The 7,429-nt window shown below is 44.4% G+C and overlaps 1 pseudogene; it reads left to right on the forward strand.

Moving 5' to 3' along the window:
• The first annotated feature begins 5,937 nt into the window (after nucleotides 1-5,937).
• LOC120036886 lies at nucleotides 5,938-6,799 on the forward strand (annotated as a pseudogene).
• Nucleotides 6,800-7,429: the final 630 nt, after the last annotated feature.

Here is a 7,429-nt window from a genome sequence, read left to right on the forward strand (position 1 = left end):
CCAGTAAGGAGTGATATGACGTAGGCGATCCGAGCTCTCTCTCGTGAGTATGTGTTGGGCTGGAGAGAAAACACAATATCACACTGGGTCAGAAAGGAGCGGCACTCAGTGGGTTGCCCAGAGTAACATGGTGGGTTATTAACCCTAGGTTCCGAAGACTCGGAAGACCAGGAAGTAACAGGTGGCACGAGACGAAGACTCTGAAACTGTCCTGAGAGGTTGGAAACCTGAGCGGCCAGGGTCTCAACGGCATGACGAGCAGCAGACAATTCCTGCTCGTGTCTGCCGAGCATTGCTCCCTGGATCTCGATGGCAGTGTTGCGAGAATCCGTAGTCGCTGGGTCCATACTGGTCGGATCTTTCTGTTATGCAGATGAATGAGGACCCAAAAGCGACTTAACAAAAACAGAGTCTTTATTCCAAACTTAAACAAAACGGTACTCCTGGATATATCTTAGATGACACCTGCTCACACGCAGCATCTGATGAAGGCAAAAACACGACAGGGCGGAACCAGGACGCCTGCTCACACGCAGCATCTGATGAAGGCAAAAACACGACAGGGCGGAACCAGGACACGGAACAGCAAACATCAAACAAAGATCCGACAAGGACAGAAGCGGAAAACAGAGGGAGAAATAGGAACTCTAATCAGAGGGCAAAATAGGGGACAGGTGTGAAAGATTAAATGAGGTAGTTAGGAGAATGAGGAACAGCTGGGAGCAGGAACGGAACGATAGAGAGAGAGCGAGAGAGGAAGAGAGGGAGGGGAAGAGAGAGGGAAAGAACCTACTAAGACCAGCAGAGGGAGACAAATGGAAGGGAAGCACAGGGACAAGACATGATAATCAAAAGACAAAACATGACAACTTCTACATTCATGTGGATGCTACCATGATTATGAATAATCATGAATGAATCGAGAATGATGATGAATAACAAAGTTATAGAGGCAAAAATATCAGACCCTCTCTGCTATTGGTAATGGTGAGAGGTTAGCATGTTTTGTTGTAGCCTCTGTTATTGGTAATGGTGAGAGGTTAGCATGTTTTGTTGTAGCCTCTGTTATTGGTAATGGTGAGAGGTTAGCATGTTTTGTTGTAGCCTCTGTTATTGGTAATGGAGAGAGGTTAGCATGTTTTCTTGTAGCCTCTGTTATTGGTAATGGTGAGAGGTTAGCATGTTTTGTTGTAGCCTCTGTTATTGGTAATGGAGAGAGGTTAGCATGTTTTCTTGTAGCCTCTGTTATTGGTAATGGTGAGAGGTTAGCATGTTTTGTTGTAGCCTCTGTTATTGGTAATGGAGAGAGGTTAGCATGTTTTCTTGTAGCCTCTGTTATTGGTAATGGTGAGAGGTTAGCATGTTTTGTTGTAGCCTCTGTTATTGGTAATGGTGAGAGGTTAGCATGTTTTGTTGTAGCCTCTGTTATTGGTAATGGAGAGAGGTTAGCATGTTTTCATGTAGCCTCTGTTATTGGTAATGGTGAGAGGTTAGCATGTTTTGTTGTAGCCCCTGTTATTCAAATCAAATCAAATCAAATTGTAGTTGTCACATACACATGGTTATCAGATGTTAATGCGAGTGTAGCGAAATGCTTGTGCTTCTAGTTCCGACAATGCAGTAATAACCAACAAGTAATCTAACCTAAAAATTCCACAACTACCACCTTTTACACACAAGTGTAAAGGGATGAAGAATATGTACATAAAGATATATGAATGAGTGATGGTACAGAACGGCATAGGCAAGATGCAGTAGATGGTATTCAGTACAGTATATACATATGAGATGAGTAATGTAGGGTATGTAAACAAAAAAGTGGCATAGTTTAAAGTGGCTAGTGATACATGTATTACATAAAGATGGCAAGATGCAGTAGATGGTATAGAGTACAGTATATACATATGAGATGAGTAATGTAGCGTATGTAAACATTATATTAAGTGGCATTGTTTAAAGTGGCTAGTGATACATTTTTTACATCAATTTCCTTAATTAAAGTGGCTGGAGTTCAGTCAGTATGTTGGCAGCAGCCACTAAATGTTAGTGGTGGCTGTTTAACAGTTTGATGGCCTTGAGATAGAAGCTGTTTTTCAGTCTCTCGGTCCCTGCTTTGATGCACCTGTACTGACCTCGCCTTCTGGATGATAGCGGGGTGAACAGGCAGTGGCTCAGGTGGTTTTTGTCCTTGATAATCTTTATGGCCTTCCTGTGACATCGGGTGGTGTAGGTGTCCTGGAGGGCAGGTAGTTTGCCCCCGGTGATGCGTTGTGCAGACCTCACTACCCTCTGGAGAGCCTTACGGTTGTGAGAGGAGCAGTTGCCGTACCAGGCGGTGATACAGCCCGACAGGATGCTCTCGATTGTGCATCTGTAAAAGTTTGTGAGTGCTTTTGGTGACAAGCCGTATTTCTTCAGCCTCCTGAGGTTGAAGAGGCGCTGCTGCGCCTTCTTCACAACGCTGTCTGTGTGGGTGGACCAATTCAGTTTGTCCATGATGTGTACGCCAGGGAACTTAAAACTTACTACCCTCTCCACTACTGTCCCGTCGATGTGGATAGGGGGGTGCTCCCTCTGCTGTTTCCTGAAGTCCACAATCATCTCCTTTGTTTTGTTGACGTTGAGTGTGAGGTTATTTTCCTGACACCACACTCCGAGGGCCCTCACCTCCTCCCTGTAGGCCGTCTCGTCGTTGTTGGTAATCAAGCCTACCACTGTAGTGTCATCCGCAAACTTGATGATTGAGTTGGAGGCGTGCATGGCCACACAGTCGTGGGTGAACAGGGAGTACAGGAGAGGGCTCAGAACGCACCCTTGTGGGGCCCCAGTGTTGAGGATCAGTGGGGTGGAGATGCTGTTACCTACTCTCACCACCTGGGGGCGGCCCGTCAGGAAGTCCAGTACCCAGTTGCACAGGGCAGGGTCGAGACCCAGGGTCTCGAGCTTGATGACGAGTTTGGAGGGTACTATGGTGTTAAATGCTGAGCTGTAGTCGATAAACAGCATTCTCACATAGGTATTCCTCTTGTCCAGATGGGTTAGGGCAGTGTGCAGTGTGGTTGCGATTGCGTCGTCTGTGGACCTATTGGGGCGGTAAGCAAATTGGAGTTGGTCTAGGGTGTCAGGTAGGGTGGAGGTGATATGGTCCTTGACTAGTCTCTCAAAGCACTTCATGATGACGGAAGTGAGTGCTACGTGGCGGTAGTCGTTTAGCTCAGTTACCATAGCTTTCTTGGGAACAGGAACAATGGTGGCCCTCTTGAAGCATTAGGGGACAGCAGACTGGGATAAGGATTGATTGAATATGTCCGTAAACACACCAGCCAGCTGGTCTGCGCATGCTCTGAGGACGCGGCCGGGGATGCCGTCTGGGCCGGCAGCCTTGCGAGGGTTAACACATTTAAATGTTTTACTCACGTCAGCTGCAGTGAAGGAGAGTCCGCAGGTTTTGGTAGGGGGCTGTGTCAGTGGCACTGTATTGTCCTCAAAGCGAGCAAAGAAGTTATTTAGTCTGTCTGGGAGCAAGACATCCTGGCCCGCAACGGGGCTGGTTTTCTTTTTGTAATCCGTGATTGACTGTAGACCCTGCCACATACCTCTTGTGTCTGAGCCGTTGAATTGCGACTCTACTTTGTCTCTATACTGACGCTTAGCTTGTTTGATTGCCTTGCGGAGGGAATAGCTACACTGTTTGTATTCGGTCATGTTTCCGGTCACCTTGCCCTGGTTAAAAGCAGTGGTTCGCGCTTTCAGTTTCGCGCAAATGCTGCCATCAATCCACGGTTTCTGGTTTGGGAATGTTTTAATAGTTGCTATGGGTACGACATCGCCAATGCACTTTCTAATGAACTCGCTCACCGAATCAGCGTATTCGTCAATGTTGTTGTTGGACGCAATGCGAAACATATCCCAATCCACGTGATCGAAGCAGTCTTGAAGTGTGGAATCAGATTGGTCAGACCAGCGTTGAACAGACCTGAGCGCGGGAGCTTCCTGTTTTAGTTTCTGTCTGTAGGCTGGAAGCAACAAAATTGAGTCGTGGTCAGCTTTTCCGAAAGTAGGGCGGGGGAGGGCCTTAAGTTGCGGAAGTTGGTAATGGTGAGAGGTTAGCATGTTTTGTTGTAGCCTCTGTTATTGGTAATGGTGAGAGGTTAGCATGTTTTGTTGTAGCCTCTCTTATTGGTAATGGTGAGAGGTTAGCATGTTTTGTTGTATCCTATGTTATTGGTAATGGTGAGAGGTTAGCATGTTTTGTTATAGTCTCTGTTATTTCTCACTCATTATTATTCATGATTCATTCATGATTTTTCTAATCATTTTTCTAATCATGGCATCATCAGGATTAATTTAGTAGTGTTTAGAAACAGGTTATCTACTCACTTAGACAGAAGATTTATCCAGTCAGTATCCAACATTCAGTTACTATTGGGCAAAACACAACCAAAACAACCAAAACAAACTGCAAATGAAACCAATGAGTTTGGGACCAAATACTAAACTTTTGACTACTTTAATACACTATGAGTGTACTCACTTTAACTGATTTGGTCAGAATATTTATGACTTCTTCAAATGGGGGGACTAGATACATAAAGTGCTTTCATTTCTAAATGGTGAAACAGATATGTATTAAAATACCCTCAAATAAAAGGTGACATTATATACTGTCACCTCATATAAAACATTTGATCTGAAATCCAAAATGTTGGAGTATAGAGCCACATTTAAAATGTTAGCTTCACTGTCAAAACAGATATGGTGTGGACTGTATACTCAATACAATCTAAATCTGATACCTCACTGTCTGTCTTCTGACTGATACTGCTTTTTAAACTGGTCTGGTCAGTCTACTCAAATATTTGTACTATACATGTTTCTATCTACAAGCAAAACCTCGATCATTTGTCATTTATAATAATGATACATTCCATTTATTAATATTGGCAGGTTTCAGGACACTGATGTTAAAAAATAATATACTGCCACTATTTTCACCACCAAAGAATATCAGTGTGATTTTAATATGATTTGACTCTATGCAGGCTGTCACGCTGTCTAGTCACAGAGGAAGGCTGTGCTTCTCTGATCTCAGCTCTGAGGTCAAACCCCTCACACCTGAGAGAGCTGGACCTGAGCTACAATCACCCAGGAGACTCAGGAGTCAGACTGCTCTCTGCTGGACTGGAGGATCCACACTGCAGACTGGAGAAACTCAAGTATGTAGAGGGTTTATGTCAATGTTCATATCAGACATGTTTGAGTCATCAGGCTAGTTAAGACAAACATTCTTACCACCACTTGGACAAAGTTACATGCTGACTGTGTTTGTGTGTGTGTGTGTGTGTGTGTGTGTGTTCCCGTGTATCACTCATTGACTGTCTGTTCTTCTGCTTACCGCTACAGTGTGGAACATGGTGGAGAGTACACAATGAAACCTGGGCTTAGAAAATGTAAGTATTGACTGCTGTGAAGAATATGACTAAGAATAAGTCTTAATTCAAGTTAAGTCAAAGTCAAAGACAAAGACCACCATCATTACTTACTTGGCCATATTAAATATCAGCTGTAGTTCTACAGAAGCAGAAATCAGTTGAAATCAGGGACACCAAAGTTTAGAATTGCTTTGACAATGTGTGTGTATGTGTCTTTGGCGCGTCCGTGTTACATAAGAAATGTGTGTTTTTGTTCATGCATGCATACGTGTGTGTGTGTGTGTGTGTGTGTGTGTAATTAATGGGAATAAGTGTGTTTTATATTACCATACAGTATAACATATGATCATTCAACAAGCCTCAAGTTACCTTAACTTCTCCTTTTGATACCTAGAAACATCTACATTAAATGAATTAGTGAAAAGTGAGTTAACATTCTAATGTGAATGATGATGATTTCTAATATTTTGTCTGGTTTCGTCCATCAGATGTCTGTGATCTCACACTGGACCCAAACACAGTAAACAGACACCTCTCTCTGTCTGAGGAGAACAGAAAGGTGACATGTAGGAGAGAGAAGCAGCCGTATCCTGATCACCCAGAGAGATTTGAGAACTGGAGACAGGTGCTGTGTAGATAGGGTCTGACTGGGCGCTGTTACTGGGAGGCAGAGTGGAGTGGGGGAGGGGCTGGTATAGGAGTGACATATAAAGGAATCAGCAGGAGAGAAGGGGGTAATGATTGTGGGCTTGGATATAATGGCATGTCCTGGAGTCTGGTCTGCTATGACAAAAGTTACATGGCCAGGCACAATGATAAACCCACTACCATAGACGTCCCCTCCTCCAGCCCCCACAGAGTAGGAGTGTATCTGGACTGGCCAGCCGGCACTCTGTCCTTCTACAGAGTCTCCTCTGACACACTGACCCACCTGTACACATTCCACACCACATTCACTGAGCCCCTCTATCCAGGGTTTAATGTTTCTTATGACACCTCAGTGTCCCTGTGTCATTTGGTTCCTGGGTCAAACACAACTTGATGTTTCACTCTAATCTGTTTTATGTTTGATCAGAATATGACATTTCTATACATGGAGTAACAATAGTTTATTATTTACTCCATGGTAACTCTGTGTAGGACTCTCTGTAATCCGGCTCCCTGTGAGATCACACACAGTGGACACACACACACACACACACAGTGGACACAAACACACACACACACACACACAAATACGTGTTAATATCACCTTCTGGGGACACATGTTCTCACACCACATTCTGGGGGCACCTGTTCTCACAACACATTCTGGGGACACCTGTTCTCACCACTTTCTGGGGACACCTGTTCTCACACCACATTCTGGGGACACCTGTTCTCACACCACATTCTGGGGACACCTGTTCTCACACCACATTCTGGGGACACCTGTTCTCACACCACATTCTGGGGACACCTGTTCTCACACCACATTCTGGGGACACCTGTTCTCACAACACATTCTGGGGACACCTGTTCTCACACCACATTCTGGGGACACCTGTTCTCACACCACATTCTGGGGACACCACTTTCCTGACAACCTGGAGACAAGATGAAAATATCAAAACATCTAAAATAAATCTATAATGAATACACCCCTTCAAATGTAACTGATTCATTGAAATCAGGGTAGATGACATTGTGGGGACTGGGAAGGTGATCAATGTGGGGACACAAGAGGAAACTCCTTATTTGGCGTCAACAGGAAGTCCCATCTGGGGACCAAGTTCCGACCAACTAGTACCATCTGGGGACAATAGTGTCGGCTGTTGTTTAGGGCACAAGGGGAAGATGGATTCTAATCTAGATCAGTTTGAATGGCCTTTCAGCATATCAGAACCACTAGAGAATGGATTCTAATCTAGATCAGTTTGAATGGTCTTTCAGCATATCAGAACCACTAGAGAATGGATTCTAATCTAGATCAGTTTGAATGGCCTTTCAGCATATCA

This window comes from Salvelinus namaycush, unplaced genomic scaffold (genome assembly GCF_016432855.1).
Source record: "Salvelinus namaycush isolate Seneca unplaced genomic scaffold, SaNama_1.0 Scaffold150, whole genome shotgun sequence".
Classification (NCBI taxonomy): domain Eukaryota; kingdom Metazoa; phylum Chordata; class Actinopteri; order Salmoniformes; family Salmonidae; genus Salvelinus; species Salvelinus namaycush.